Raw genomic sequence first — 21,028 nt, forward strand, 5'->3', positions numbered from 1 at the left:
AGGCACATTAACCAGTTGTCGGAAAGCGTATGCAAACATGTTAAGTTTTAAAAAAAACAAAGAACATTTTCGTCTACTGTTCTGCATGTTGCACTTGTTTACATTCTGTATTCTTTTCGTTGTTTCTACTTTGCTATCACTTGTTGATACTATTTTGTGGCAAAACAAAAGTAACCTTCCGCAATTTCCGTTTGTTACTTTACTTTTGGACACCAGTGTACTAGAATTTCACCGAAAACAATTTCAAATAATTTTGTAATTTTTTTAAATTCATTTACCGGACATACAATCGGTAGATGAGTAAGGACAACGTTACTTCAACATACAATGGAAACATTCGTGCAATAATCTTCTACAGACACGGGTAGATAAATGAAAAACAAAAATAAAAATCGCGTTTCGAACACGGGGCGCAGAGCTACGAAGCCGGTACGCCAGACACTGTGCCACCGCTTCGGTTGAAATACTTCCTCGCTCGAAGGACGACGGTTCAATCCCGCGTCCGGGCATCCTGATTTAGATTTTGCGTGATTTCCCTAAATCGCTCCGGGCAAATTCCGGGATGGTTCCTTTGAAAGGGCACGGCCGACTTCCTTCCCCATCCTTCCCTAATCCGATGAGACCGATGACCTCAGAGTTTGGTCTCTTCCCCAAATCGACCAACCAACCAATCAAAGTCACGTTAAGCCCCTCTAAGACTTGGATCGTCATTTTGTCAGAAACGACCGAGTATCTACGGATAAGCCGAGACTAGTGTCTCCTTTTGCACTGAGCCAAGTCACGGCACCTGCCGCCCTCTCCTCGTCAGCAGAATTCTGTAGGCCGACTTGTGCGCTGCAGCTGGCTCCTAGCACTCTCCCCAGGTGTCTCCACAGAGACAAAACATGAATGCAGCTCAAACGCAACAGGTCAAAGGTAACACAAAAACGTCATCACTGTGTTTTCTCTGGAACAAACGAACTGGATTCCCTTCAGTTACTCTTCGTCCTTTGAACTCCGGCCTGATATAAGGCCTCTGTAGCGAGCGCGGACATGCTGACGAAACTGTAAAAACGCTCGCCTAGATAACCGGAAATGACTATTAGAATTCTACGCCCCGCACTCTTTGTACATTCACTCGTGAAATGTGACAAGCCTTAAATAATAAAACACCGCAAGCCGGTATTTTTTGTGAGCTATCCGAGGCGTTTGTTTGCTTAGATCATGTTACTCTCTTAGAAAAACTTAGACGTAATGGAAATGGTTGATTTCCAAACAACTGGTTTCAATAACACTTAATAAACAGAATGCAATAAGTTGCGCTAAATGATTCAGATAATGTTGGGAGGACGTAATTTAGTGATTGGGATACACCGAGAACGATGTTCCGTAGGGTTCAAAATTAAGTCCCTATATGTGAATGACCTACCACTTAATAATCACGGAGCAGAACTGGTAATTTTGACAGACAATATTAGTGTTTCAAATGGCTATGAGCACTAAGGGACTTAACTGCTGTGGTCATGAGTCCCCTAGAACTTAGAACTACTAAGCATGAAGCATGTGAACGGGAGTCAATCACTAGAGTAGCACGTTACATATTTTTAGGTGTACACACTGAAAAATCTTTAACTGGAAGCAACATACTACTGAACTGCTCAGACTAATAAGTTCGGCTACTTTTGCTCTTCGCATAACTGCTAATGTTGGAAACAAACGAAACAACTTCTTCACATATTTTGCATATTTCCACTCAATACTGCCTGGGCTAACTTATCACTTAGAAAGTAAGTACTGACTGCAAAATGGCGAGTAGTAAGAATAATATATGGTGTTCACCTGTGATCGTGATACAGGCTTCATAGAGTTAGACGTTTTTCTTGCACCTTCACAACATATCATACTCGCTAATGAAACTCCTCATAAATAATCCATGTAATTAGAAAAGAACACTTACATCACTAGAAGAAAAACTGACCACAAGTATTCATTATCAAAGCTCTCAGCAGCTCAGACACGCATTCAGTATGCATCAAAAACTTCTTTTGATCATTTGACCAATAATATAACACATGTGACACGTAGCAAAGCACGACATAAAATGCATCTAACCCAAAATAATTTCTTTTGAGTAACTGCTTTTATTCCATACACGAATTTTTATTTAAAAATTGGCGACACGAATAAAAACTACTTTTAAGTGTAGCTGCATTAACATGTTCACTTAAGTTAAATTCCACCATCCACGAACCACGGACCTCGGCGTCGGTGGGTTGGTTTGCGTGCCTCAGCGATGCAGATAGCGTGCAGCCACGACGAGGGGTATCTGTTGAGAGGCCGTTCCTGAAGAGGGGCAGCAGCCTCTTCAGTAGTTGCAGGGCCAACAGTCTGGATGGTTGACTGATCTAGCCTTGTAACATAGCCAAAAAGGTTTGCTGTGCTGATACTGCGAACGGCTGAAAGCAAGGGGAAAACTGAAGCCGTAACTTTTCCCGAGGGCATGCCGTTCTACTGTTAGTTGAAGTGATGATGGCGTCCTCTTGGGTAAAATATTCCGGAGGCAAAATAGTCCCCCGTTCGGATCGCCGGCCTGTGGCACTCAGGACGATTTCGTCATCAGGAGAAACGAAACTGGCGTTCTGCGGACTGAAGCGCGGAATGTCAGATCCCTTAATCGGGCAGGTAGGTTAGAAAATTTAAAAAGGGAAATGGATAGGCTGGTCTTAGATAAAGAGGAAATTAGTGAAGTTTGCTGGCACAAGGAACGGGACTTGGGTTCGGGTGAATACCGCGTTATAAATACAAAATCAAACAAGGGTAATGCATGAGTAGGTTTACTAATGAATAACAAAATCGGAACGCGGATAAACTACTACGAATGGCATAGTGAACGCAATACCGTAGCCAAGTCAGACATGCAGAATGAGATTTTCACTCTACCATCTGAGCTACCGAAGCACGACTCACGCCCCGTCCTCACAGCTTTACTTCTGCCAGTATCTCGTCTCCTACCTTCCAAACTTTACAGAAGCTCAGATGGTAGAGCACTTGCCCGCGAAAGGCAAAGGTCCCGAGTTCGAGTCTCGGTCGAGCACACAGTTTTAATCTGCCAGGAAGTTTCAAGTGTAAAATGGCTAAACAGGAATGGCTAGAAGACAAATGTAAGGAAGTAGAAGCATATATCACTAGGGGCTAAGATATATGCTCCCTACAGGAAAATTACAGAGACCTTTGGAGAAAAGAAACCACCAATATGAATATCAAGAGCTCAGATGGAAAACTAGTCCTGCGCAAAGAACGGAAAGCTGAAAGGTGGAAGGAGCAAATAGAGTGTTTATACGAGGGGATTTGCTCGAGGGCGGTGTCATGGACACGGAGGAGGACGAAGATGAAAATGAAATGGGGAATATGATTAATGCGAGAAGAATCTGACAGCCTGAAAGACCTAAGGGACGACTAGCCATCACAAAACTCTTTCACCTGTTGTGAAAGCTATATGCGACAGACGAAATACCCTCAGTCTTCAAGAAGGATGTGATAATTCAGAAAGCAAGTACCAACACGTATGAATATTATCGAACTGACAAGTTTAATAAGTTATGGCTGTAACATGGATTCTAATAGATGAATGGAAAAACTGGTAGAAGCCGACCAGTTTGGATTCCAGAGAAATGTAGAAACACTGATCCTACGACTTAGGTTGTTGTTGTTGTGGTCTTCAGTCCTGAGACTGGCTTGATGCAGCTCTCCATGCTACTCTATCCTGTGAAAGCTTCTTCATCTCCCAGTACCTACTGCAGCCTACATCATTCTGAATCTGCTTAGTGTATTCATCTCTTGGTCTCCCTCTACGATTTTTACCCTCCGCGCTGTCCTCCAGTACTAAATTGGTGATCCCTCGATGTCTCAGAACATGTCCAACCAACCGATCCCTTCATCTAGTCAAGTTGTGCCACAAGCTCCTCTTTTCCCCAATTTTATTCAGTACCTCCTCATTAGTTATGTGATCTACCCATCTAATCTTCAGCATTCTTCTGTAGCACCACATTTCGAAAGCTTCTATTCTCTTCTTGTCTAAACTATTTATCGTCCACGTTTCACTTCCATACATGGCTACACTCCATACAAATACTTTCAGAAACGACTTCCTGACATTTAAATCTATACTCCATGTTAACAAATTTTATCTTCTTCAGAAACGACTACATTCCATTATCCTCGTTTTGCTTTTGTTGATGTTCATCTTATACCCTCCTTTCAAGACACTGTCCATTCTGTTCAACTGCTCTTCAGATAGGTTAAGGGGAGACAAACCTACGTTTACAGCATTTGTAGACTAAGGGAAAGCTTTCGACGATGTCGACTGGAACACTATCCTTGAAATTCAGAAGGTAGCAGGGTAAAACACAGGGACCGAAAGGCAATTTACAACTTGTATAGTAACCAGAGGACAGTTGTAAGAGTCGAGGGGTATGAGAAGGAAGCAGTGGTTCATACAAGGTTGTAGCCTATTGCTAATGTTACTCAATCTGTACATTGAGCAAGCAGTAAAGGAAACGAAAGAAAAATTTGGAGTAGGAATTAAAATTCAGGGAGAAGGAATACGATCTTTGAGATTTGCTGAAGACATTTTTATTCTGTCAGAGACAGAAAAGGAACTGGAAGAACAATTAACGGAATGGACAGTGTTTGGAAGGAGGATATGAGATGAATATCAACAAAACCAAAGCAACGGTAATAGAATGGAGAAGAATTAAACCAGGTGATGCTGAGGGAATTAGATTAGGAAACGAGACAGATAAAGTAGTTGACAAGTTTTATTATTTGGGCAGAGAATAACTATTGACAGCCGAAGTAGGGAGGGTATAAGATGTAGACTGGAAATGCCAAGAAAGGTTATTCCCGCGCGAGTCGTTGTATTGTTGCAGACCGTGAAACATGGCAGCTCCATCGTCGATCTGCACCAAGGAGGAAATGAGGACAGCGATTCGCCTTTTGTTTGCGGATGGTGTTACAGTTGCGAAAATTATTCGTCAAATGCAAGCGCGGTATGGTGACAGCCGTTTGTCGCGAAGCAAGATGTACGAACGGATAGCGCGCTTCAAACAGGGAAGAACACGAAGTGACGAGGAAACATCGGGTAGCCCATCGACGTCCACAACTGAGAACATACTTTTTTTTCAGCAAATCGTTATTGTAGACGAAACATGGGGTGCATCATCACGAACCACAAAGGTTCACGAGGCTGCGAACACGATTTGGAAATACCCATCACCAGAAATGAAGAAATTTGAACGTGAAGCATCTGCTGGTAAGATTAAGCTAGCATTGTGGGACATGGAAGGTGTGGTAGGCGTTCATTTCATCCAAAGAGGCGAAAATGTGAACAGTGAGAATGTGGTGTCACCGCCAGACACCATACTTGCTAGGTGGTAGCCTTTAAATCGGCCGCGATCCGTTAGTATACGCCGGACCCGCGTGTCGCCACTATCAGTGATTGCAGACCGAGCGCCGCCACACGGCAGGTCTAGAGACACTGCCTAGCACTCGCCCCAGTTGTACAGCCGACTTTGCTAGCGATGGTTCACTAACAAATTACGCTCTCATTTGCCGAGACGATAGTTAGCATAGCCTTCAGCTACGTCATTTGCTACGACCTAGCAAGGCGCCATTACCAGTTACTATTGATGCTGTAAAACATGTACCGTCAAGAGCGATGTTCACCAATTATGGATTAAAGTTAAGTATTCCAGCAGCTACGTACTTTATTTGCTAGTCTCAATTACTTGACCTGTTCCAGATCTCACGCCAGCCTGCGTGAGCTAAAACGCGTGCCTCTCGGCTTCCTGTCATAGTGGATTGGCTGTCTTGCCAAACCACAACAATTTTGGCGACGAGGCCAATTCGCGTACGTAACTATACTGCCCTGATTTACTTGTGTAATGGCTTCGCCACAATCTCCAGATGTACTGTCCGAATTTTATCACTTACAGATTCAGCAGACGCAGGCCTTACTGAATGCCCTTGGACAGCTCGTCCTGGGTCAACGTGCAATGCAAAACGATGCGGCGGCCGCCGCTCCATCACTCACGCAGCCACAACACGCAGTTGCACCACCTTTTCGTCCTTTTGATGCTGCACTGGAAAGCTGGACGGAGTGGTCAAGCCAATTTGGATTCCATGTCGCCGCCTACAGAATTCAAGGTAACGAGCGGCAGCCTTTCTTATTATCGTGTGTCGGAGTGTCCACGTACCGTGTGATAGTCAAATTGTTTCCCCGACGCGACGTAGCAACTCTGTCCTACGACGAAATTTTGTCTGCATTAGATACTTATTTCAAAGAATCAGTCAATGTCGTTGCAAAAAGGTATACCTTCTTTCGTACAAAACGTACGGCAGGTCAGACTAATAGAGAGTGGGTTGCAACCTTGCAAGGCCTTACTAGGGATTGTGCTTTTGAGTGTCAATGTGGACTCACTTATTCAGATACTATGGCACGTGATGCAATTGCACAGAACATTTCTGATGTTCGTATAAGGCAACAGATTTTGAAACTAGTCAATCCCTCCCTTCAACAAGTGATGGACATATTGGATCGGCAGGACACACTTGACTTTGCTCAGGAATCATTTGAAACTTCGCCACCCGTGTGTCAGGTTAACCGGCCCGCCGGGTGAGCTGCACGGAACAGTAAACAGTCCTCGCGCCCAGCCGCGCCAAAGCCGCCTGGCTCTCAGCCACGTGTACCGCGCCAGCAAGCAAATGCAGTGAAATCATGCCTGCAGTGTGCTACTAGACATTCGCATGAGAATTGCCCATCACGTCAGGCTATTTGCTTTTTCTGTAACAAAAAAGGCCATGTTCAGAGTGTTTGCCAGAAAAAGCTCAGATCGGACACTCCCAACCATTCCAGGCCCTTTGCTTCGAGCCGAAATCGAACTAAGGATACTCAGGCTCGTGAAACTTCGCCTATGGAAATTCATATAGTTCATGCCACTCCGCCCAGTGCTACTCTCTCTAACAGCGACTGTGTTCGTCCCACAAATAGTGTGCGTCGACATCGCAGGAAATCCCGTCAAGTCGCAAGTGATTCGGTACCAGTGTCAGTTCACGTTGCACGAGACAGTCGCTCTTGTTGTCAGCAGGACAATAAACTTTTTGTAGATTTGGACATTAACGGCAAAGTTATGCCGGTCCAGCTCGATACCGGAGCTGCAGTTTCACTGATCAATCACGACATGTACAAACAGCTGGGCACACCTCCATTGCGTGCCGCAAATGTTAAGTTAAGTAGTTATTCAGGACAAGCGATCCCTGTGTTAGGACAGTGCGGCCTTCTTGCAACATACAAAGGACAAACCAAACTTGTGTCATTTTACGTCCTTCGTTCTTCTTCTGCAGTGAAATTGTTTGGTTTCGATTTATTTCAGTTGTTTAACTTGTCTATAGTAAATCAGGTCCTATCAGTGAACCAGATTGTGCCTTCAGACAATGTTTCTCGTCTATGTGAAGAATTTGCAGACATTTTTGCACCGGGCCTCAGTTGCGCTAAGAACTATAAAGCACATTTGGAACTGAAAGTAAACGCGCAACGTTCCTCACGCATTGCGTGATGAGGTCGCAAGAACATTACACGATTTGGAATCCCAAGGTGTAATTGAACGTGTGCAGGCTTCTCTCTGGGCATCACCCTTAGTAATTTTGCAAAAACCTTCCGGAAAATTGAGACTTTGTGTGGACTTCAAGGCAACAGTGAATCCACAACTAGTGACTGCAACTTTTCCTTTACCCCGCCCGGAAGATCTTTTTGACAAACTGTGCCCGGGTAAATATTTTTCGAAGTTGGACCTAGCAGATGCGTACTTGCAAATACCGGTGGACGACGAATCCCAGTGCGTTTTACTGGTTAACACGCATCTTGGTTTGTATCGATTCAAACGACTGCCATTCGGGTGTGCATTCGCCCCTGCATTGTTTCAGCAATATCTACAAACTGTTTGTGCGTCGGTTCCTACGGCAGCAAACTATCTGGACGATATTGTGATCTCCGGAAAGACGGAAGAACATTTAGCCAATCTCAGAACATTATTTCAGGTCTTGCGACAAAATGGTCTTCGCTTGCGGAAGGACAAATGTGTGTTTTTTGCTTGTGACTTACCCTACCTGGGGCATGTACTCAATGCCCAAGGCATACATCCGAGTCCCGAGCACCTCCGTGCCATACAAGACTTGCCTTCGCCGCAGAATTTGAAGCAGCTACAGAGTGTGCTCGGAAAAATTAATTATTATCATCGCTATGTGCGCCACGCCTCTTCCATTTCAGCTCCGCTTCAGCGCTTACGCCGTAAAGGTGTTCCGTTCGTCTGGACGACGGAATGCGAACGCGCCTTTCGCCAGTTGAAATCGGCGTTGCTTTCCAATACTTGCCTTACGCCATTCGATCCCCGGAAGCCCCTTTTGTTGATGGTGGATGCATCGGATTTCGGGATCGGTGCTGTGCTTGCGCACAAAGATGGTTCGCAAGATCGCCCTATTGCCTTTGCGTCCAAATTGCTCTCGTCTGCGCAAAGAAATTATTCACAGATCGAGAAAGAAGCATTGGCTCTCGTATTTGGTGTTAGAAAGTTTCATGATTTCTTGTATGGTCGTCACTTTACCATCATCACAGACCACAAACCTTTGACATCGCTTTTTCATCCGACCAAGCATGTACCTCCACGTACAGCGCAGAAATTCATTCGCTGGTCTATTTTCCTCTCGCAGTACCGCTACGATATCTTGTATCGGTCCACTGCTAAGCACGGTAACGCCGATGCATTGTCCCGTTTGCCCGTTGCTGAGGATAGAGCATTCGATTCCTCCGAACTTGCTTGCATGTTCATTGATTCGGAAACCGATGACGTGGTCGACTCGTTTCTGATTGATTTTCGTCGTGTAGCTACATCCACAGCTGCCGACCCTGTCCTTGCTACCGTTCTGCGTTTCGTTGCTACTCAATGGCCCTTGTCAAAGTCACGGATCGGGGATCCGTTGGTTCGCCGATTTTTTGCTCACAAGGAGAGACTTTTTGTACGACGTGGTGTTTTGCTGTTGCGTTCTGATAATGATCAGTCCAGGGTCGTAGTCCCACGTTCGTTACAGTCCTCTGTCTTACGGCTTCTCCACCAAGGGCATTGGGGTATAGTGAGAACGAAACAACTTGCTTGTCAGCACTGTACTTGGTTCGGAATCGATGCCGCGATTACGACTATGTGCTCTTCTTGCGTGGTGTGTGCCGAACAACAATCAGCACCACCGCGGAAATTCTTTGCATGGCCTAAAGCCACTTCCCCTTGGCAACGCTTACACAGCGATTTGGCTGGTCCATTCTGGAATGCTCGATGGTTTGTTGTGGTAGATTCATTCAGTAATTTTCCTTTTGTTGTCCGGATGTCTTCCACGACGTCATCTGCCACCATCGAAGCGTTATCCGCTACCTTTTGCATTGAAGGTCTTCCACAGACTATTGTTTCCGACAATGGCCCACAATTCATGTCCGCAGAATTTCAGTCATTCTGCAAGGCCAATGGTATTCAACATCTGACGTCCGCGTCGTTTTCGCCACAGTCAAACGGTGCCGCTGAACGATTATTGCTCTTTTTGTCCTCGTATCGCCCTCAGCCCCGAGATGGTCGCTCGCCGGCTGAGTTGCTCCACGGTCGCCCTCATCGAACCTTGATGCCTTTGCTACATCCGCCGCATCAGGTTCCTGTGCAGCGGCAGACACCTGCTTTTGCCCCGGGCGATCTTGTCTACTACCGCAACTATCGAGGTTCGCGGCGTTGGCTCGAAGGGCGCATTCTTCGCTGCCTCGGCCACGCGATGTATCTGGTTTTGGGGGCCTCTGGTGAGGTGCGTCGGCATCTCAATCAGCTGCGCCTCTGTCGTCGCACGGGATCTGCCGCTCCCCGTCTGCTTTCAGAGACGGTGCAGTCCGGTCAGCGCCCTGGGGACCCATCTACTGGCTCGCCTCAGGCTCAGGTGTTACAGACGCTGCCTTCCATTTTGCGCCATGGCGACGCGCCACCGCCGCCGCCGCCTTTTCTCCCGCCGGCGACGCATGCAGTGGACGCGTCGCTGCAAACGCCGGGCGCCTCCCTGGGTCATGCGCCGCCGATCGCTTCCCGTGACCAGTTGTCCTCCGCCATGGAACTCTTGCCCGCTCCGGACCACATGTCGTCTTCGCCCGTCGGGTGTCCCGGCCCGATGGAGGTCGACCCTTCGGTCCCTCCTGTACGGGCGCATACACCGCATGTTGGCGTGCACCCTGAAGCAGGTTTTCAGGCGTTTCCTAGCTCCCCTCGGTCTGAATGGCAGGGTGCGGGTGGCACAGCCTCGCCTGTTGTTAGGCTCCCCACCTCGTCGCATACGCCAACATGGGGTCCTCTCCACGGCGGGCGGAAGCCTTATACCACAACCGTCTGTCGATTTGCGGGGGAGGAATGTGGTGTCACTGCCAGACACCACATTTGCTAGGTGGTAGCCGCGGTCCGTTAGTATACGCCGGACCCGCGTGTCGCCACTATCAGCGATTGCAGACCGAGCGCCGCCACACGGCAGGTCTAGAGACACTTCCTAGCACTCGCCGCAGTTGTACAGCCGATTTTGCTAGCGGTGGTTCACTGACAAATTACGCTCTCATTTGCCGAGACGATAGTTAGCATAGCCTTCAGCTACGTCATTTGCTACGACTTAGCAAGGTGCCATTACCAGTTACTATTGATGCTGTAAAACATGTACCGTCAAGAGCGATGTTCACCAATTATGGATTAAAGTTAAGTATTCCAGCAGCTACGTACTTTATTTGCTAGTCTCAATTACTTGACCTGTTCCAGACCTCACGCCAGCCTGCGTGAGCTAAAACGAGTGCCTTTCGGCTTCCTGTCCTAGTGGGTTGGCTGTCTTGCCAATACACAACAGAGAATTCTACATCTACATCTACATTTATACTCCGCAAGCCACCCAACGGTGTGTGGCGGAGGGCACTTTACGTGCCACTGTCATTACCTCCCTTTTCTGTTCCAGTCGCGTATGGTTCGCGGGAAGAACGACTGTCTGAAAGCCTCCGTGCGCGCTCGAATCTCTCTAATTTTTTAATTATTACGATGTGTTGCGAACTAAACTGAAATCTGCAATCAGATCGAAACGTCGCGGAAAATTGCGAAAAGGTGTCGTCCTGAAGCATTGTAACGCTCGGCCACATTCTGCCAAACGGAAGGAGTTGGGATTCGAATTTCTGGAATATCCGCCACAAGGTCCAGGCTTGGCTTCAAGCGGTTTCCATATGTTTGGAGCACTGTAGGAAGTGCTCCGAGGAAGATGATTTGCAGCCGATGCAGGAGTCAATAATGAGGTGCAAAATTGATTACCAGTTCAACCAAAAACCTTTTCTTCCGACGGAGTCAAAAAAATTGTGAAACGTTGCACAAAGTGTGTTGACGTTCAGGGAGGTCATGTAGAAATATAATGCATGTTTCTCTTTTCCATCATTACAATAAATATTCCATTTCTCCAAAGTTCCTTTACTTCCTCTCGCAGATTGAAGTGTTAGGAAGCCTTCTCTGAAAGTATTTGTATGGAGCCGAGGTATGGATGGAAGTGAAACATGTACGGTAAACAGTTTAGACATGAAGAGAAACGAATCTTTAGAAATGTGGTGCTACAAAAAGATGCTGAAGATTAGGTGGATAGATCACGTAGCTAACGAGGAGATACTGAGTAGAAAAGATAACAAATTTGTGTCACAACCGGGCTACAGGAAGGGATCGGATACACTCTGATGCATCATGGGATCACCAATTTAGGACGAGGGAAGCGTGAGGGATAAAGATTGTAGTGGGAGACCACTAGGTGAATACAGCAAGCAGATTCCGAAGAATGTAAGTTGCAGCAGTTATTCAGAGATTGAAAGGCTTGCACAGTATAGAGTATCATGGAGAGCTGCATCAAACGAGTCTTCAGACTGAAGACCACAACAACAACAACAACAACAACAACGTTAAACTTTCGGCAATGTGGCATTTAGGCCAGGTAGCCATCCACCGGAACTGATCATGTATACATACCCTATAGACTAACTCCTTCTACGCCGTTTAGACAAAGAAATCGTGGAATGTGTAACTAACTAGCTAGCACACTGGAACGTAGGCAGCACGGTTGATTATTCGACAGTACACGACCCGTACAAGACACTGGGCAGTGCCTTCCAGAATTTAGGAGTGAGGCGGTGACAGTTTGCAGTGGGGAGGGAAAGAGGGAAGATTAGTTTGCAACGTCCCTTCGACGACGAGGTCATTAGACAGATCAGAAGCTCCGTCTGGGACGGATACCAAAGGAAATGGGAGGTGTCCTTTTCAAAAGCAACTACTTCGCCATTTTCCTCACGCAGTACAGGGAAACTACGGAAAACCTGACACTTGATGACGGACGGGGAATCACGGTCATCTCGCCATACCGTGTGGAATTTGACCTGCAGCTCCCCACAGCCGGAGGAAAGACGTCTGCATCACCAGTGTCAAGTGGGGTGTCGATAGCTACGATGCCACAGTGCGGGTACAAGTTGTTAGGTTGGCACTGCGCCACCGACACCGACGGCGCCGGCGCTGTGCAGCTCTACGAGCGGCGCTCCACATTCTGCCCATTTTGATTCCGAGTAGACGACCGAGCAACATTGTTTCTATTTCATAGTGGGCGAGTCAGTTCAGATTTAGCCTTTGTAACTTCTAGCCGATGTTAGATTTGATTGATGTACAGCTTCGCACCTACGCGCCAAAGTTAAGTTACAATCTATGTATTCACATTCTTCCTATAGTAAAGGTGCTTTAAATTTACACGCAGTACTGAAGTACAGTAGTTCACCTTTTCCTGCTTCTACTCGCGTCCTTCACTCTCCACCTACTTTGCAGAAGCAGTTCACAGGAACAGGCCCCCGCGCCACCTACCAGGCGGGATAAAAAAATCGAGTGCACGGTGGAGAGTACTTACCATCGAACTACATAACAGGGTTTCTTTCTGTTCCATTCTCGTATGAAGCGCGAAGAATGGCCGCATAAAATGCATCTGTGAGCTATGTAATTAGGCTAATCTCGTCTTCCCAGTCTCTACAGAAAAGAGAAGTGGGGTGGGTGTAGTAGTATGTCACTTAGTGCTGGTTCTTGACTGGCAGCCACGGCGGCCACGCCTGTGAGCTCTCGCGCAGCCCCGCCGTTCGATACCCCCTCTGTTCCCTACCTGGTGCCGGTGCCACGCGCTTCGCCAGTGTTCTGGCTTAAGTCGTGCGAGTCTTTTACAGCACAGTCTTATGCGCAGGAACAGTTAGATGTATCAGCTCGAAATGTATGTAACATATTAAGGTCTATGGTCCCTGGGCAATGTAAAAAAGTGAAGGATGTAAGTCAATGGAACCAAAATGTACGGTTATTTACATCATATAATTTGATACTGAAAAAGTCACTCATCAAATCCGACAGGGTATTTCTCGTTGACCTCAAAGCACGATATTTGGCAAGAATCGATGTTCTACATAACGACTAAAGGAAAAAATCTGGTTTTAAATTTGTAATTCCATAACACTTAAAAAAATTGTTTTTCTCGTTTGTTATCTGACTGTGTTTCTGTCTGTCCGTCCGTCTATTAAGATCCGTTCTTTCTCAGAAAGGTGTAGACGTTTCGAGTTGAAATTTACGTCACATATTAAGGTCTACAGTCACTTGGCGGGGTAATAAATGTAAGCGTCTAAGTTAACGCAGCCAAACGATACGGCCATTTACGTCACATATTGCGATACCCGCAAATTCACTCATCAAAACCTATAAAACTCCCCGTCGATCTAGAATCGTGAAATTTGGCAAAATGGAATCTTTAATGATACAACCGAACAGAAAAATCGGAGATCGTTAATTTGCAATTATATCATAAGAGAAAATATTTTTTGTTATTTGTTACCCTCGGAAGGCTTAGAATCCGTGGGAACTGATATCACGGCAGTATCAGTGTCGATAACGAGCGAAGACCCTCGGGAGACTCGATACTCCGAATGGATGAACTGCCTAAACAATGCGCAAGTCCTGCCCATACCTGGCCCTCTTTTAAATTCTGTTTCATGGTAAAATTTATTTAATTTAGCGTAACAACATAAAATATTTGGAGACAGTTCCCACTGTCTGGCCGTCGAGTACAGACTAGTCTACGAATGCGATTAGAGCCCCTTCACAAGGAAGTTGTCCCTTACACGAACGAAGGCTTTTAAAACACCTGACCACAGTCCTGGTCAGCAGAAAGGTTTTGCTTCTCAACAGCATTTACAATTACCCGATTCCTCGGAAACTATTAGGTTTCTGGACTGCAGTGCATCAATATAATTTCCATATCCTGGAGTATTCTAAAATGGTTCAAATGGCTCTGAGCACTATGGGACGTAACAGCTTTCGTCATCAGTCCCCTAGAACTTAGAACTACTTAAACCTAACTAACCTAAGGACATCACACAACACCCAGTCATCACGAGGCACAGAAAATCCCTGACCCCGCCGGGAATCGAACCCGGGCGTGGGAAGCGAGAACGCTACCGCACGACCACGAGCTGCGGACTGGAGTATTCTAACGATTGCTGTTGATCGGAATCTCTTCCTCCTTTATGAACTTCGGACTCTTTTTCGAAAAAAGTAGATTTTACTATAATCCCCTATTAGTCTGTAGAAGCCACTCGAGATAGGTGGGTCACTGTATCCGACGCTTCCTGGCTGGTAGACAGAGAAACTTCTCACGGGTATCTTACCTTGCCGAATACGTTGACAGGACAGCAGGAGGCAAGAGGACGTAGCCTACAGCTCGGTAACCGCTCCTGATTCCTGTGTAAGAGAGGAGGTCGATTAATGAAGTATTCACAACGTGAATAACCATCAGTAATCCTTACAAGTTTCGTTATGACACTACAATACATTGAAGCACCAAAGAAACTGGTAAAGGCATGCGTATTCAAATACAGAGATAAGTAAACAGGCAGAATACGGCGCTGCGGTCGACAACGCCTTTATAAGACAACAAGTGTCTGGCGCACTTCTTAGATCGGTTACTGTTAATACAATCGCTGGATATCGAGATTTAAATGAGTTCGACCGTTCTGTTACAGTCGGAGCACAAGAGATGGCCACAGCATCTCCGTGGTAGCGATGAAGTGGGGATTTTCCCATACGACCTTTTCACGAGTGTACTGTGGTTACCAGGAATCCGGTAAAACATCAGACGTCCTAGATAGCTACGTCCGGAAAAAGATCCTGCAAGAACGAGACCAACGACGACTGAAGAGAATCGTTCAACGTGACAGAAGTGCAATCCTTCCGCAAATTGTTGCATATTTCATGCTGGGCCATCAACAGATTTCAGCATGCGAACCATTCAACGAAACATCACCGACATGGGGTGTCGGAGCTGAAGGCCCACTACTGTACCCTCGATGGCTGCACGACATAAAGCTTTACGCCTCGCCTTCGCCCGTCACCACAGACATTCGACTGTTCATGACTGGAAACATGTTGCCTGGTCGGATGAGTCTCGTTTCAAATTGTATCGAGCGGATGGACGTGTATGGGGATATAGACAATCTCATGAATCCATGGACCCTGCATGTCAGCATGAGACTGTTCAAGCTTATGGAGGTTCTGGTGTGTGCAGTGGGAGTGGTATGGGACCCCTGATACGTCTAGATACGACTCTGACAGGTTGCACGTCCCTAAGCACCCTGCCTGATCACCTGCATCCATTCATGTCCATTGTGCATTCTGGCGGATTGCGCAATTCCAGCAGGACAATGCGACACCCCACACGTCCCACATTGCTACAGAGTGTCTGCAGGAACACTCTTCTGAGTTTAAACACTTCCGCTGGCCACATAACTCCCCAGACATGTACAGTCGTGCTCAAAAGTATCCGAACGGCCTGAATTGCATTTCGCCTGGTTCGAATGTAACCCACATAAAACAGCTGTCTAGCAGGTCCTTTAATCGCTCCTTGGTAAAATCGTTTGACTATTGAAAATGGTTCCAACAAGTCACCACTAGAAAACACTGCTCTGTATCACAATAACTCAAGATAAAGTAATACTACGATACTACAAATATCAGGGAACACCTTATCACAGGTAAGACTGTCCTTAAGGCTTGTAAGCTCACATTTATTACAATGAATGACATACCTGAAATGTTACCACTCTCATTATTACGTCAGATAGGTAATTCACGTAGTAAGTTCGTCGTATTCATGATTTCCTCTTCAAAATAACATACCGCACTTATTATTTAACACAAAATGACATTAAAAATTTAAGTTATTCATGAGCAGCTAGTTTATAATATGTATGAATTTCAAATGACACGACGAACCGTCACTTTCTGCATAGGGATTCAAACTCAGGTCATGCAGACTAAGCAAAGATTTCGTGACTGACGGAAACTAACAGTCATTCCTAATTAGGCATACAGAGAGTGATATGCCTCGATTTTAGACAGTATCAGTTAGCAAATACCAACTTTAAATTACATAACGCAAACATTTTTAACAGATGCGAATTCCTACCCAGCACATATTGTCCCTGTTAACGAACTACGAGAGATGTTAAATATTGCTTCTTAACAAGTAACTTATTTGAAATGCCGTGAGGCAAAGCTTTGTGTTGGACAGGGATTCGAACCCAGAACCTAAGAAGATAGATATCGAAGCACAATCAACTGTGACATATCGGATTTTCTCGGCAGTAGCTAGATGTTTTAACTGAAATGAAGAGACGAAACATTAATTTTTTCCTCCCCCGGACTCCAACCCGGCACCTATATTCTATACCTGTTATATTCTAGAGAAAACGAGCGTTAAATATAGGTTTGTTGCACCAGCAGCGACATGTGAGCATGTTTGAACTAGAAATAATACGACGAAGAGTTCAGTGATGACTGGGAATAGAGCTCCACACATATCGTTGTTGACTACACACAAAGAGAGGTCAGCTACCGAATTTTTCTCCACCAGCAGCTCGGAATAACATCTTGAACTTACAGTGATTTCGCAAATAGTTGTGTGTCTCACTGGGAGTCGAAAACGTCAAATATCGTTAGTGTTGACAACGAATGAAAATACATTAAAAATCTAAGTTATTATCCACCAGCGGATAGGTGTTCTCATGCTAGAGCTTGATAATACATATTGAAATCTTTAGTGCCGGGCCAGGATTCGAACCCATTCACGCGCAATATGTGGAGATGTTGAGGAATCTGGAGTTTTGAACGGACAACAAACTGTAGCCGAGCTGTATTGTCACGAGGGGATCAAATTCCGCGTTAAGGGCGGTCTGAGTTGCATTCCCAGTTCAGAACCAATTTTATCGACATATAGAAGCTCAGGTAAAAGATGTAATAAGTGTCCTGTGAGCCTTCATAGCGTTTGTTTCGTCACTAGAAATAAATAACTAGTATAAGGAAGGTTACTGGTAACAGAGTTTCTACATGTGGCCACTCCAGACTTTATTGTGGCTCAACTTAACGTCTACTTGCTCTATAGCTACTCAGGCAAATTGCTTGTTTTGAGGTCTATACCTTAATTAATGGAGAAGTGAACGCTGTTCACAAGTGATATTTAAAATATTCAATTGGATTTAAGGCGACAAAATTGTCCATATTTGAAGCTACCCAGAGAAAAAGTAAGTTGCTAGAGCCGCTGTTAGCAAATGTCTGCAGGGAGTTCCTAATTGCTACTGAGGAAATTTAGCATAGAGGCCCTATAGTAATCAAGATGTTCATTTCCTTCATACTTATCACCCTGGCATGTGAGTCTTAAGTGAAGAACGATATTGAAATTCGTATCGCTGATGGTCGACTGGAATTTCTTCAGAGACGCTGGTATTGCGAAGCAGCTTGGCAGTCACAAAGCCAAGATCGTTGACCATTAACACAACTTACTGAGTCGAACTACCAAGAGGATTTGATGTGTAAAGGTTTTCTTCCAATTCGATACAGAATTTTTTCTGGAAATTCGCAGCTCCATAAAATATATCAGAAAAAAAAGCTCACACACGGTGGCCCCTACCACGGTTAGAACTGACGACTGATTGAGTCGTTCTGACCCGAAACACGGGCGGTACCAGCGGGCTACGGACACACTTCTGCCTGTTTCCCGCTCTCATCATGGTATTGGTCGCTCAGCCTCATAACGCATCGTGAAAGATACTAAAAGTTGTCACTTATGTGAAGAATAGCATTTCTTTAGGCAAAAAATTGAATTATCTGTCTCGGTGTCCTTTTTTACATGAGGATTATATAGCACGAGTCATTCAAATGGAAAGGGAATATCAAGTGAATTTAGCGAGTCAATTCAGTACCATACGTGGAAGTGATTGCACTGTCATAGTGTTGCCAAATGCTTGTGACGATGTTGGCAATTCTCAGCTGTGCTAGGAACAGCTCTGTAGGGTTATAGGAGGAGAATCCTGTGCTGGTGTCATAGGAGGATACGGAGAGAAGGCGCAGGGTTTGGTTACTATGGAGCGTTTTCTCCTACCAGTTGTGTCAAACATTCAGGTGTATAATACTCCATCACGATTACAGTTTCCTACAAAATAGATACGAATAAAACACTTACCTTGTTACTTTGTGACAAAAGATTATTTCACTACAATAAAAAGTCTTTAGAAATCACTTATTCCCAAATGTCACAAAAGTAAGATAACAAACACTTTGCACCTCGAAATCGATTGCACCTATGTGCAATCTTGTGACGTTGAAATAAATCGTCTTAACGGCACTAAATCGTGGTTTGTGAATCATTTACCGGCCGTACTCTGCCGCATTTCACTGGCGGGAAGGCAAAAAGCTTACTGACAAATTTCACAGAAGGAAAAGGAGGACGAAATGTCTCCCACTGGAAGGTGAGGTTGTTCTATTTAGGTAAAACGAACAGTCAAGCTGTCAGTATAAGCACATTACTGTTGTCAGTATGATGTTGCACTGCCCAGGGCCTGTAATGATAAAAGGCCCGTTTAGGTCAGGCATATTGTAAACAGAAGTGGAAGGGAGAGCACCACTAAATTCTAATCTGTATGTATTGCATACACACAGAAATTACTGTTACAGTGTACTTATGGAGCCCAATGAGTGAATTGTGTATTTTCCGGTGAGAAAGAGCACTGGCAAACAGTCTTCGCTACATTAGGTTACTTAATCTGTTGTCACTCTGAGCTGGATTTATGGTCAGCGACTAAGTGTAGGGTCAATGAGTCGGATGCGAGTTTTGCAACTGTGAAATACTTTCCTACATTATAGAAGCCAATATTAAATTTGAACTAATATTGCGAAAATTTTGTACTTGGATAGCTTAGAATGAAAATATTTCTGCTTATTGCAAAGGAAAACAATTGATTTTCTAAAACATTCTCTGTCATACACAACTTGAAACAGGTCGTGTCGACCAAATCATATGGAAGAACTGACAGCGACGTACATCGGAAGGCAGTAAGATCTCTTGTTTTTTGGTTTGGCAGTACTCGATAGCCATTTCTAGGCGCAAGTAAATGAAGAAAGGCAGCGCGTTTTTGTTATCAAGTAACGTCTTCATCAAGCACTTTAGTTTTAATGTAATCTACGACTTATTACTGACGTTTGATATTAACTTGAGAAGGATTCCGTAGACAGGTAAAGAACCTGTTCTTGGGAAACTACTTCTATTATGACCAAAAGGCAGCAAATGATCAAGTACAGTGTTCCAGCAGCGGTATGAAGAAAATGATAGTAATAATGACGGTAATAATCGAATTATCCGGTAACTTCACAATTCGCAGTGGATTTTCTCGAACTAAGAAATTTGCTGCATTTGTGAAAATTTCAAAATGGCTTGCCCGCATCTCGTGGTCGTGCGGTAGCGTTCTCGCTTCCCACGCACGGGTTCCCGGGTTCGATTCCCGGCGGGGTCAGGGATTTTCTCTGCCTCGTGATGGCTGGGTGTTGTGTGCTGTCCTTAGGTTAGTTCGGTTTAATTAGTTCTAAGTTCTAGGCGACTGATGACCTCAGCAGTTGAGTCGCATAATGCTCAGAGCCATTTGAACCATTTTTCAAAATGGCTTCACATTGAGCCTATAATGCCTAGAAGACTCTTTACATCCTGCTCATATGTGAATAGCATAATCTCCGCTTCAGAAGCTTGCTTCTACTTAACCATTTAATAGTCTCGCGTTTATTCACTGTGACTAATTTTGTAAGCTAAGCACGTCACCTGTTACAGTACACTCCTGGGGCTGGGAAATGTGGCCACAATGGTCTGGCGGAACGAACTATCACAGGTGCAATGCATGGGTTCAGGCATTTACTTTTAAGAGGCACAAACAGATTTACTTTACCCCCGGTAACATCAGGAGAAAGATGTTATAATCCAGAATCCGCATTAAACATCACGTTCCTTCATTACCAACTAGACAGAGCCGGTTTTACGTTGGGAAATGACATAGCGGAAGTCATGGTAAACAGAAATACAGTCGCCAGTAAACTTACTTACATTAGAAAATTTTATTTTATTTGATTAATCGATAGCCATTTAAAGGAACAGGGCTCTTACTTTACTAGTACTTGATTGAACTGGAGACGTTGAAAAATTTGGTGCTGCAACGGTGATTCGAATTCGTATCTCCTCTTTCGAGGATCTGAATCTCTCGGAACAGTATAGTTCAATCATTTTGTTCCTTTTCTCAAGACTGCAGTCTTCTCTAGGTCTCTTCCAAAGGTAAGTATATGGGTCCGAATCCTGATCCAGTACAAAAATATTCATAATTTCATTTCAAGCCCTATCACGTGCACACCGGCCTTTTAGTGAAAATTAACGTGCATTTTTAATGTCTGTTCATGTGTTGCCAACAATCGCAATAGGTGTCGTTATTTTTGGTCAAACACGCACACATCTTACTATTGGTGAGTAAGGGACTGATACTTAAGCTATATTCGTGGATGCACGGTAGGTGAGCAGTTCGATTGTCGCTTGG

The 21,028-nt window shown here is 45.0% G+C and overlaps 1 protein-coding gene across 2 annotated transcripts in view; it reads right to left on the reverse strand.

The window, feature by feature from the left end:
• LOC126100838 (F-box/LRR-repeat protein 3-like) overlaps positions 1–21,028 on the reverse strand; it is a 310,744-nt gene that overhangs the window by 214,568 nt on the left and 75,148 nt on the right. Inside the window, exon 2 of one of the 2 annotated variants that reach the window (XM_049911490.1) lies at positions 14,795–14,867. The exons of the other annotated variant lie outside the window; for it this stretch is intronic. The gene's annotated coding sequence lies outside the window, so the exon portion shown is untranslated. The remainder of the gene's footprint in view (positions 1–14,794; positions 14,868–21,028) is intronic. 2 annotated transcript variants of the gene reach the window in all.

Source organism: Schistocerca cancellata, chromosome 9 (assembly GCF_023864275.1).
Source record: "Schistocerca cancellata isolate TAMUIC-IGC-003103 chromosome 9, iqSchCanc2.1, whole genome shotgun sequence".
Lineage (NCBI taxonomy): Eukaryota > Metazoa > Arthropoda > Insecta > Orthoptera > Acrididae > Schistocerca > Schistocerca cancellata.